This window comes from Peromyscus californicus, unplaced genomic scaffold, assembly GCF_007827085.1.
Source record: "Peromyscus californicus insignis strain IS unplaced genomic scaffold, ASM782708v3 Scaffold_4__1_contigs__length_199733344, whole genome shotgun sequence".
Classification (NCBI taxonomy): domain Eukaryota; kingdom Metazoa; phylum Chordata; class Mammalia; order Rodentia; family Cricetidae; genus Peromyscus; species Peromyscus californicus.
Window position 1 is genome coordinate 4,864,740 of NW_026294562.1, and position 12,667 is coordinate 4,877,406.

The window sequence follows — 12,667 nt, forward strand, 5'->3', positions numbered from 1 at the left end:
GTAGAACTCAGGAACTGAATGGAGAGCTCCTGTGTTATCCACACTGTTTCAGGAGCCCTTCCTTCTGCAGTGATGCTTTAGGACATGCATTCCACCCAGTGATTTACCCGAGACAGCAGGCGAACAGCTGGCTATGGACACAGCAGTTTACCGGCCCAGACTTGCTTCCAGGACCCTGCTGTGCACTGTCTACCAACCCTACAGTGTTGTGTTATATAGACTGCCCAATTTCATCAGTTCCACTGTGAAAGGCCTTCCTGACATCGTGTGCCCACGCTAAAGCCCCACAAACTTTTCCCTTCGCCCTTTCCAGACTGCTCTCCATCCCTGTGAGATGGCTTTGCAGCACCAAGTGGTCTGATGTCTTAGGGAGCTGTGCACTGGACGCTTTCAGTCTCGCTTGCCTGCTGTACAAGCGGCCTGGAGAGACTGCCACATAATCAATAGACTGACAGGATCATACTGGAATCTACATGTCTGCTCTCCAAGATTGCCTTAGTGCAGAAGCTCTAACTTCCTTGTCTGCAACCAGAGAGGGTCAGAGAGGATTACACTGGCTCATTAAGTCTTAAGATTCTGCCTTGCTCAAATCTGCTAAAAACAAACTCAGAGCTGGGCGTGGTAGCACACTCCTGTAATTTCATCACTTGGGAGGATTAGGAGTTCAAGGCCGAGACAGAGCTACATAGCCAGTTAGCGTGTTGGAAACCAATCTAGGCTACATGAGGCCCTGTCTCAATAAGAGGAACACAATAAGACAAAACAAATAAATAACAATAAAAAACCAAACTTAACCATTGCTCAAGCCATTGTTTTCCTTCCCTTCTCTCTTTTGTTAAATATGTTTTAACTAATATTTTTGTTTATCTAAATAAAGTGCGCCGGGCGGTGGTGGCGCACGCCTTTAATCCCAGCACTCAGGAGGCAGAGGCAGGTGGATCTCTGTGAGTTCGAGGCCAGCCTGGTCTCCAAAGTGAGTTCCAGGAAAGGCGCAAAGCTGCACAGAGAAACCCTGTCTCGAAAAACCAAAATAAATAAATAAATAAAGTGCAAAGAGATCTATCAGACCTGTGTGTGTGTGTGTGTGTGTGTGTGTGTGTGTGTGTGTGTGTGTGTGTGGAACAGGGAACAAGACTTTAGCCATGTGTTAATGTGCACGGTTTGGTGATAGCACACTCAGAGCTCATGCTATCATCACCGTTATCTGATTCTGCTCTATTTTCATTACCCCCAAAATAAAGTCCATGCCCATTAAGCGATTGCTCATTATTCTTCTCCTCCCAGCTCCTGGAATCCACTAGTCTACATTCCATCTCTATGATATGTCTATCCTCGGTATGTTCATGCAGTGCATAAGGATGTCTCTCCATCAATGAGGGACTGTGCCTACGACCATGGTCCCATACGGTTGTGTCACCCATTGGCTCATAGCCATCTGAGAGCATGTGGTTTTACTCTATGGTGTTCACACAGGCATGAAATTGTCCACGGACACATTTCAGGGTGTATTCCAATCATTTATGACTGTTTTGTATAAGTGGACCAATAGTGTGTGGCTTCTGGGGGAGGTGGTTCTGCCTTCTTTGGCTAAATAGACTTTTCTTGGGGACATCAGATGTGGGCATCTATAACATTCATTTTATGTGTGTATGCTGCATGTGTGTTTGTCCATGTGTATGCAGGTGCATTGCCTGGGCGTGCACATGTTGAGGCCAGAGACTGATATGGAGTGTCTTTCTGTATCACTTCTACTTTATTTAAAAAAAAAAAACAGTGAGATCCAGGGGTCTGTACGTGTCCACTACACACCCAACCACCACCTCTACCACCAACTCCAGCTTTTTACATGGGTGCTGGAGGTCTGGACTCAGGTCCTCGCACTTGGGAAGCAAGCACTTTGTCCACTGAGCCGTCCTCCCAGCTCTCATGGCATCTTTTTCATGCTGAATAGCATCAAAAGAGCCAGCCAAATACAGTCATTAACATGTTGGAGAGCTTTTCTCCTACTGTCAGGGAGAAATGGTCCTCAGAGGTAAGTAACAACAGGAAGGGAAACTCTCCACAGGCCTAGGCCATCTGACCTAGGAGGAGATGTCCATCCCTGTCCCTGGCTCTTGGAGAAGGCAGCCAGAGCTTGGATGCACAGCCTGATAAGGAAGACTGCGAGATGAGGGAGGAGCCTGGCACTTAGGGTTTTTCTGTTGGATGAGAGTGTGGCCAGCTGCTGGATGAAGTCAAGTGATGGAGAAAGCTCTACTTTGGGATTCCTTTTGAACAGGCACAGCTTTCCTTCCATTTCTCCAGAGTATGAGACTGCTGGAGGCGGTCACTTAACCTCTCCAGCCCATGAAAGTCCACTGTTTCGTGTATGGCAACAACTCCGGTCCTCCTGTGCGCTTCCTGGGGGGCTGCTGCTGGAGAAGTCCCTTTTTGATGCTTGGACCAGAAGGGATGCTGTCATACAAGAGCTCATACAGGAGCACAGAAGAGGGAATACAGGACTACACACTCAGAATTCTCTCCCATCAGACTTCTCAAAAAGCCAAAGAGAAGAGATTCTGTGCCTAAAACTGTCAAATCTAAATCATGATTTGATGCCAGGGACTAATGTAAATCTTTATCCCCCTGTGACAGCTCAACACTTAAAAATTTTACTTCATCATTCCCTTTCCTAGTTAATGTCAAATTGAAAACTGATGCTTTGATGACCTTGCTGGTTGGAAAGTGTGTGTCTTTTCCCCAGGGGTTTCTCTCCCTGTCCCCCCGTGTTTTGCATGATAGAGGACACGAAAATACAAAAAAGAAAAACTAAAAAGGGGCCATCTTCTCTCTCTCCAACCTTTTAAGATGAAGATAAAGGTCACGGTGAGTGCGGAAATATTTATTTTATGGATATTGCATTGAAAATCTTAAGTTGATGTAAATGTCATAGACGCTACCGAGGCACATGACCACAGTCAATTTGAGGAAGCTTGACATGAAGGTGCTCTCCGTGGTACTACACTGGCTGTGAGATTTTTAAACATCCACTTTCTTTCCAAATGTGGGAAGCATCTGAGGTAGGAATTGTGACTATTTCACAGGGAAAGGTGTGTGCATCTTTCTGGAGTGGAGATTATGATGTGTGTGTATGTGTACATATTTATATGTGTTCACATATTTGTGTATTTGTGTGTGCACATATGTTGGAAGCCAGAAGTAAACAATAGGCACCTTCCTCAACCCCTCTCCATACTTATTTATAGGTAAGGTCTCACTATGTAGCCCTTTGTAGAACAGTTCAGTCAGCCTTGAACTCACAGAGATCCGCCTGCCTCTGCCTCCTGAGTGCTGGAGTTAAAGGTGTGTGCAATCACACCTGGCCTCTGACTTATTTTGAGACAGGGTCTCACTGAATGTGGAGCTTACGGATTGCCCACACTGGCTGGCCAGCAAGCTCCAGGATCGTCCTGTTTCTGCCTCCCCTGTGCTAGGTTACAGACACATGCCCCACGCCCTATTTTGTATCAGACTCAGGTCCTCGGGCTTGTTCTGCAAGCACTTCACCAATTACCTATGGCTGAGGCCCCGTCTTCCATCTGCAGTTCTAAGAAACTGACCTTGTTATAAGAAGCACATTGTCTTGCTGAGAGCCTGGCACAGGCAAACAGAAGACTGGCTGTATGATATGCAGACTTCCTTTGCTTCCCTCAAATGTTTCTCTCATTGCTATGATGCCTCTCACTACTAAAGTCTGCTCTAGGATTCAATCTTAGTTATTTTTAAATCTATTTTGTTTGGGCTAGGGATATAGCTCATTGGTAGAGCATTTGCCTAACATGCACAAGGCCCTAGGTTAAAAAATCAGCATACACACACACACACACACACACACACACACACACACACACACACACACACCCTCCAAATCTGTTTATATAACCTTTTTATTGCCTCATTGTGTTTATTGGATACTATTGCCGGTGGATGAATTGACAGGCCGTATGTGATAGGTTTAAAACACTGTCGCCTCCCTCACGAGCAGGTGATGCTCTACAAAGGATCATGTCAGCACACAGGTCTACAATCTCACAGGCCAAATTCCCAGATCCAGAAAGCTCTGGAGATACAGTTTTTCCATAACTCATTTGGCAGTTAATGTGACCTTACTTGAACTCATTTGGCAGCAAAATCTGACTTGAACTGGTGTGAGGCTATTTATAGTCATTATTTATCTACTTGGCATGAATAATCATACATTTCACAGTAGAGACACTACTATTTGATTATAGGATCCTGACCTGGACCTTACTTAGTGTAGCGTGTAATGTCTTCTATCACCATTTATCTTCCTAAAATTAAAAACAATCTGAATTCCAAAACATATATGGCCCCTCGGGGCTTTGGATAAGAGTTTGTGGCTCTATTCCATATATTTTACCTAAAAAGACAGACAGACAGACAGACAGACAGATACACACACACACAATCTCTCTCTCTCTCTCTCACACACACACACACAATCTCTCTCTCACACACACTTACACACATTCATACCCACACACAATTCACACACAGACACACACACATTCAAACATATTTGAAACCACATACAATTTACACAGACATTCACACACACACACACACACACACACATAAATAAAAGTAATGAACACAAATCTTTTTTTTTTTGAAAGGACAGGTGCGTGGCGGTTGTGGTGCACATCTTTAATCCCAACACTCAGGAGACAGAGGCAGGTGGATCTCTGTGAGTTCGAGGCCAGCCTGGTCTAAAGAGCGAGTTCTAGGACAGTCAGGAATACACACAGAGAAACTCTGTCTTGAAAAACCAAAAACCAAAAATAAAAAAACAAAAGGACAGGTAGGTACAGAGATGGATATGTTAATTAGCTTGATTAAATCATTAGTATGTTATATATACATATACATACGTATATTTATCTTACATTGTACCAGTGAATATATAAAACTACTATGTCAGTAAAACAATAAAAAGTTAAATATAGTATGTGTGGTATTGTGCTCCCCAAAATATTGTGCATGCTAATAAACTTATCTGGGGTCAGAGACAGAACAACCACAATATTAAACATAGAAGTTAGGCAGTGGTAGCACATGCCTTTAATCCTAGCATTCCAGAGGCAGAAATCCATCTGTTCAAGTATACAGCCAAGCATGGTGACTCACACCTTTAATCCCAGAAAGCGAGCCTTTAATCCCAGGGAGTGATGGCAAAAACAGAAAGATATATAAGGCGTGGAGACCAGAAACTAGAAGCATTTGGCTGGTTAAGCATTTGGCTGGTTAAGCATTTGGCTGGTTAAGCTTTCAGGCTTCTAGCAGCACAGTTCAGCTGAGAGCCATTCGGATATGAGGACTCAGAGGCTTCCAGTCTGAGGAAACAAGACCAGCTGAGAAGTTGGCCAGGTGAGGTTAGCTGTGGCTTATTCTGTCTCTCTGACCATCCAGCATTTCACCCCAACAACTGGCCCCGGGTTTTATTTTATTAATAAGAACTGTTAAGATTCATGCTACAAGTATGCATACAGGAAATGAAGTAAAAACAACGGAAGAAAGTGCCTGCCTGATATTCAAGATCTCTTATCTGGGGGTTTGGAAAGTTACTCAGCATTTGACCCAGGTTCAATTCCCAGCACCCATATGGCGGCTGGTAACCATCTGTAACTCCAGTTCCAGGGGATCTGACGCCCTCCTGTGACCTCCAATCTCATGTACATGTTGCACTTACACTCATGTAGGCAAAATACTCATACATATAAAATAAAAAATGAATAAATAAATAAGGAACTGTCTATAAAACCAGCACACAACTAGAAAAACGAATAAATACTATAAGTTGATCTGTGATACAGCAAAATGGCAACATAATAATATACTGATTGGAAACAAAAATCCGACTTTGTAGTTTATTCCACACATTTCAGACTTTGCTCTATGATTGTAATCTAAACTGTGTATCTTAAAACCGGTTGCTTGGTGCCATAATGAAATTTATCATTTTTCCTTCCCAGACAAACGTGGTTCTCCACTCTGACATCTGGCCCCTTGTGGCGGCAGCCTGCATGGCCCTGCAGAGCATGTCATTTTCAGGGGCTGAAACTGCTAAGCTGCTCTGGGCACTGCAAATGATATACACTTCCTAATCCATCTGATAGGCAAATTAGAGAAATAAAGATTTTAATGTGGGCTAGGCACATACATGTTATGTTTTGGGGAAAGGCCACTGTTACATGAAAGAGAGATGACAGTATCTCTTGTAGTGAGATGAACTGAGTCAAACACCTGGTGCCCAGAATGTGGAAAGAGAACCAGGAGCTTTTCTACAGGAAATGTGTGTTCTTCTCAGGGTGGTAGGTGGCTATAAAATCCCTCCCCTCTCCGAGGCTTCCATTAACTCAGAAATAATGGATGGGAGCAGAGGGAAGAGCCTCTTGTAAAGAGACAGCCAGGTCAACAAGACAGGGCAGTGGCCTGCAGAGGAATGTCTCTGTGGGGGACTGAGGTTGAATGAAAATGGGCACGTGCTAGAAAATGAAGAGTCAACAAGCTCTATCCTGGGGAGATGGATGGACAGGCTTAAGGGCAGGAGGCTCCCCGAATTTCAGGGAGCCAGCTCTTTGCTCTGACCTTAGGCTTACTAAGAGCCTTGTCATTAAAGTTATCTTCCCTGGGTGTGGAAAGAATGCAGAGAATAGGCTTTGTGGCTTCTACACCATAAATTATTAAAGTGGTCTTCTGATTTTCTATGTCAGTCTCAGAAAGTGATGCGGAGAAATGTGCTCGTACCAAACAGGTCTAAGCGGTTTTTAAAGCAGAGAGTTCATAAATGTCACACGGCCATGCTCAGGCATCCCCTGGAGAGCCTGCCTGCCCAATCTGAAGTGCCACACAGAGTGTCTTGCAAACAAAAATTCTGGTTTGAGCAACCATGCGATCCAGCTAGCCACCTCTAAATATGAACCCCAAATGATCAAGTCAGCTTACCATAGTGATGCCTGCATACCCATATTGATAATGGCTCTGTTTCCAAAGGCAAGATGTAGAATCAGTCTAGGTGTCAATAGATGAAGGAAGGAAATGTGAGCTGCACATACGCACATACGTACACATATGCACACATGTACATATATGCACACACATATATGTGCACTCACAATGAAGTTTTATGCAGCATGGAGAACAAAGTTACATTATTTTGCAGGAAAATGAACAGAACCAGGCAAAAATCAGCCAGTGAGCACTGCATGTTTTCAATCATGTGACATTCATATAAAAGACATTAAAATTAAATGTTGGCTTAGGAAAGCTATAAGGATTAAAAAGAGGGAGAAGAGGTGTATGAGAGGGTGATGGGGGGTGAATCCCATCCATATGCTTGTTTGAAAATGTCAGAATAAAACTCTTTACCCACTAATAAATGCTAATGAGAAAGAAACTTACCGTATTGTTTAAAATGAATGTGCACTGCTAAGAAAATGCAGATATATAACAGACAGAGGGAAGAATCGCATCTAAGTTTTAGCTTTGTCAGAAGGCATCCTGACATTCAGGTTCCCTGGGACAGCTGAGGATTCCATGGACGCTCACTCTCTCCCTCTGATGATATATTGATTAGGAGGAACCTGTTTCAAGACGGAGGGGACATGCCAATGTCAAGAGGGCCGTGATGTCTGTATGCTATTGTGATATATGATAGATAAAGATGGATGCAATTTATTTTAATGGATATATTACTATTTCTTATGGTAAAGGCACACAGAGTTAAAATTTAAAACAGAAATTTGTACATCTCCCAGACATGACCTGTGTCTGACTATGCCTTGAGCAAACTTCCTGCAATCATGAGCCTTACACCCACAGGGCATGACCTTCAGGGAAATGCCTGATCCTCAGCATTATGCACCCAGAGACCTGCTCCATAAGGGTGCACTTCTCTGAGTATCTCTGAAATTAAAATATAAAAATAAAAAACCCAAGTTAATTTAGAGCTCATATACATGAAAGGATGTAAGTACTAGTTTTTTTTTTTTATTATTTTGCACAGCGAGATTATTGAAGAGCCTCAATTATTTTTGAAGATTAGGGAAGAAGTTATAGTCACCTGTCATGCCGTTGATGGCTAATCTTTCAACGTTGCTGGTCGTAAGTCGCTATGGTCAGGAAGGCAGAGCCCAGAGGCTCCCCAGGTTTTCAGGGACACCTTCAGTTTCTGCACCGACAAGGACTATCTGCAACCGGCTATTTCCTATCTAAATACTTGTCTTGATACCCACAATGCTTTGCTTTTGTTCACGTAGTTCCTCTCTCCTCGTGACTTCCCAGGGAACGGCCCTTCATGCCACTCTTCTACCCCCAAGTTTCTGTTACTGTACCATCCACTTTGTCCCCTGCTACTGAGCACATGGAAAGTGGTGATCGCCAATCGAGATGAGTTCTATGTGTCAGACACACACCAGTTTCCTCAGGATTAGCACACACGTGCACACGGAATATCTCACACATGTATATGTATGAACTATCTCATTGATGAGGCTTTTATACATCATTTACATGTCAAGACACTAATTTCATCTGTTTGTTTTTCTCTTTAAGAAAAGCTACTAGTAAATGCGAAATTAAACACAGCTTGTATTGTGTTTCTATTGGACGGAGCTGATTTAGTCTTTCCTTCTAGCCCATATGTCTGGTACATAACCACACCTGCCTCATTATCACATTTTCTAGGGGGGGAATGCCTAATCTCCCCAAAGTGTGAATGCCTTGGGGACAGACTCAGAGCTGCAGGGTGAGTACATGGTACCCTCAATTAGGAGTCATTGGACATATGAATCACAGCAGAGTGGTCACGGAGGCGGCCCACGTGTTGACTGAGAATATCTGTTGTGGAGACGGCACACATGCCCTTCAGGTGTATCACCACACTGCAGACTTGAGGAAAGCTGAGCATCTGTGTCCTTTGGGGAGCAAGCTGTACTGTTGCCTGGTGGGGAAAAGCTATGTTGCCGGCTCTGTCCCGTGCTTGCAGGATGCTTTTGTAAAAATTTATCATTTTGCATGTTACATCTTTTCATTTTGTATAATTTTTTTCCCTTTAGATCTTCAGAGCTTTGTGGCTCTGGTGACACTGGTTTAAAAAAAAAAAAATACTAACAAAATTCCAGGAAGGGTGACGTGCTGACGCTGGCTAGCACTGTGTGCAGGCTGTGTTTGTTCCTTTTCAGCCAGGAGAGATCTCTGGGACCAGAGTCACTTCATCATTGACAGCAGAAAAGAAAGCAATAGTGTGACATTCTGTGAAAATCAAATGGAGTTACTTAGAGCATAGAAAGCCTTGGGAGGGGCCATCAAGGAGGCTGAGGGTTAAAGATGCCTGCCACCAAGGCTGACAGCCCTGAGTTCGATCCCTGGGACCCCCATGATGGAAGGTGAGACCTGACCCCCGAAAGTTGTCCTCTGACCTCCGCATGGTGTGTTGTAGCATGGTCCCTCCCCAATACATAAGTGCAATTTTTTAAAAATGCAATCTTTTAAAAGAGAAAACTAGAAATGATTCCTTGGAAAACATCTAAAGTACCTTTGATGCATCTGTGAAGATGTAATTAATATATGTTAAGAAAGCTGACAAAGGGTTGGTGTTGATTTTCACGCACCTCACTCACTGCAGAGCTCTGTAAAGAGAACAGCGCTGGGCCATCAGTTTCAGACGCCACTGGGAGCAACCGGGAGTCACAACTCTACAAAGAATTGAGTTTGCTGTAAAGGAAGTGTCTGCCGAGACAAAGGCTGAAAACATGGAGGAGCAGCAATTTGACACTCAGGTTACTCCAATCCCACTTTTGGGGGTTCTGCATCGATTGCGGGAGAACCCCAATGGGGAAATCACCAGCCAGACGTCTCGAGAGTCTTCACATGCCAAAGTCTAGAGTCTTTCTAAGTGACTCAGTTTTTCTTGGGGCTGCCTATGGGGGGAGTGTTATCTCAGGATTGATCACAGAATCATTTAAGTGCAATCATGATTCACGGAAGAGCGTTTTCCTAAGAACGTTACCTATAATGGCTTTAAAAACTCCTCACACTGCAGAAAACGCAAGTGCTGCATCTATTAATGTTTACTATTTTAAATGGATTTTTAACAAGGGTCTCAGAATTGCAGCTAAGTTCCTGTAGTTAAAATGACAGATATGTGAAGTCAGCAACGTTCCTGTGGATTTGATGCTGTTTATTAAATTGGGAACAAAAAAAACATAATATCCCACAAGCTGCAATTTAAAAAAAAAAAAGCTAAGTAACAACAACAACAACAACAACACAAGCAAACACCTGTGGCTCTCAGCACTTTCCATCTCCAAACTGCGATTCCAAGAAAAAGACAATCTAGATAGTTACTATTAGCTTTTACAACCAAACACTAAATTGTAGCGTTGAGGGACTTTCCAGTTTGACTGACTTTTCTCCAAGTGCCTGTGGTTTCGGAATCATTAAACCGCTTTTGCACAGTGAGTAACAAACAGGTTTTTAATCCGAGGCTTGGGAAGCAGATTATTTTATCCAGTTGTGGTTTCTTTGGAATTTTAAGTGCAATTTAAAAAAGGAAGGACTATTTGTTTGAATGCGTGGGGTATTATATATATTTTTGCTATTCTTAGCTGTTCTTTTTCACTTAAAAAAAAAGCCCCCTGGATTTTCGTGGGTGGTGTTGCTAGGAAAGGAGAAAGCGGTCAAGGAGAGAGGCAGGAGACGGTGAGCCGGGCAGAGCAGAGAAGATCCCTTCCACCTGAGCGCCTAAAAGGGAATTACAAGCAAACTTACCAAGCAGGCTTTGTGGGGAAGGAGCTCCGATTCACAAGCCTGCTGACTTTCCCAAGGTCACTGGGCATAGGAACCACAGTTAGAGAAGGAGCCAGGGAGGCCCACGTGGGCCATTTGTTTGGGTAGGTTTTCTGCTCTTCCAAAGGTACCCTGATTCCCACAAAGCAACAAGCTTAATTCCTACCATAGAGTTGCATGCAGAGCAGCTAAGGACAGCAACAGACTGGTGCGATAAAGTGGTTAAGAAGTGCCAGGGCCAGAGACACAAAGCCTGGGAGCGGAACCCATGCCCTCAATCCGGACCCACAGGAGGACTTGGTGGGAAAGTAAAAACAATAACTTGAGGGCTTTTTCCTGGGAGTTGTCCCTTCCTTTTGACAATACTAGCAGTCTTGAGAGGACATTGGAACATGACGGTAAACGTGCCATAGGTAAATGTCACGTCAGAAATACAAACAAGGTGCTAACCCAATGAACAGCCATGAGCGAGGGTGTGTGTTGAAGGGGGTGGGGTTGGGCATCAAGAAATGCAGAAAATCAGAGTTTTAGGAAACGCTGTGTGAGAAATGAAGAGAACTTGTGGAGAACTACATGCTCTAGATATTCTAGCTCATTCAAGAAGAAAGGACTCAAAAAAGGCTAGCAGGCATGCTGGTTCAAATCCAAGAGCAGGGTCTGCGTACAGAATGCTCGCATGTGATCTGTGCCCAGTGTCTGAGTGAAGGTGACCTTTAAAAGCAGCAACTTCCTGGGGTCGCTAGCATGCCTGCAAAGATCCTGTTCTCATGACCAGCCCATCGCGGGCCTCTCAGGGCTGCTGGCTTTCTGTAGCCTGTCATTACAGCAACTGTATTTGGAAGCTTCTTAAATGCCCCAGAGCCAAATCTGACTGACTAAGAGACTCCCTCCTCCCACTAAAAGGTAAAAGGACCATTGATGTAATAAATTAATCCAAGAAGTATTTATTTATAATAATGATAATACCACCAGGATTATATTTTAGGGGCTGGCTGGTAGACTCTAAATGACAGCGGGTTAAAGGTGAGCGTTTGCAGAGATGGTTATTCTCTGGAAAGTGGTCTGATGAAGCTTACCTCAAAATCACTACAACAGAGCAATGCTGTACCTCAGGATATAGAGGTTCAAAGATTAGGCGATTCAGAAGCAATATTCCAGACGGGAATTCAAAAAACGTGGCGAGTGTGAGTGACAGGGAAGAAGGAGAAATTAATTTTATTCCACTTGCTGATGTGGCCACAGGGAACTATTTTTAGGTATAATCCAAACACTGCATATCTTCTCCATTTTGATTAGTAGAAAATTGGCCGGGAGCCAAGAGAATTAGTGTGTTTCTCAGCACATCGAGCCAGAAACGTACAAATAAAACTACATTGTCTGTGCCAATGCGTTTAATTTGAGCTACTCCTGAGTTTCATTTTCCCCCTAAGAACACAAGGTCCAGCTTTGTCAGAGACATGCAGAAGAAGTCTTTGATAAGAAACAACACAAGTTCTAGACTCGTTCCCCTAGAACATTCTCAGGAGGCTGTTGCCACCAACGTAACTCTCAAAGTTCCTCGGGCACTTGGGGCACAGAACTTCTGCCTGGCAGTTTTACATAATGCCAGAGGAAGTCAGTAACTCTACACAATGTGAAATTGAAATAAGTTGGGGAAATATGTTTAACAAGGAAAGGTTTTCCAATAAGCACTTAGAAGTTATTAATAATTGCAGTTCCAAGGAAAGTATAGAACAGAAAAATAAACTCAACAGGCCAAGCTCAGCAGTAGCAGATTCATGAAGGGCCCATCTTCACACCACACTGCTGTACTCAGGGC

At 43.6% G+C, this 12,667-nt stretch overlaps 1 long non-coding RNA gene across 8 annotated transcripts in view; it reads right to left on the reverse strand.

The window, feature by feature from the left end:
- LOC128124479 (uncharacterized) overlaps nt 1-12,667 on the reverse strand; it is a 53,629-nt gene that overhangs the window by 35,107 nt on the left and 5,855 nt on the right. For 6 of the 8 annotated variants that reach the window (XR_008222889.1, XR_008222894.1, XR_008222892.1 and 3 more), the window contains exon 2: nt 7,462-7,643. The exons of the other annotated variants lie outside the window; for them this stretch is intronic. This is a non-coding gene — a long non-coding RNA (uncharacterized LOC128124479). The remainder of the gene's footprint in view (nt 1-7,461; nt 7,644-12,667) is intronic. 8 annotated transcript variants of the gene reach the window in all.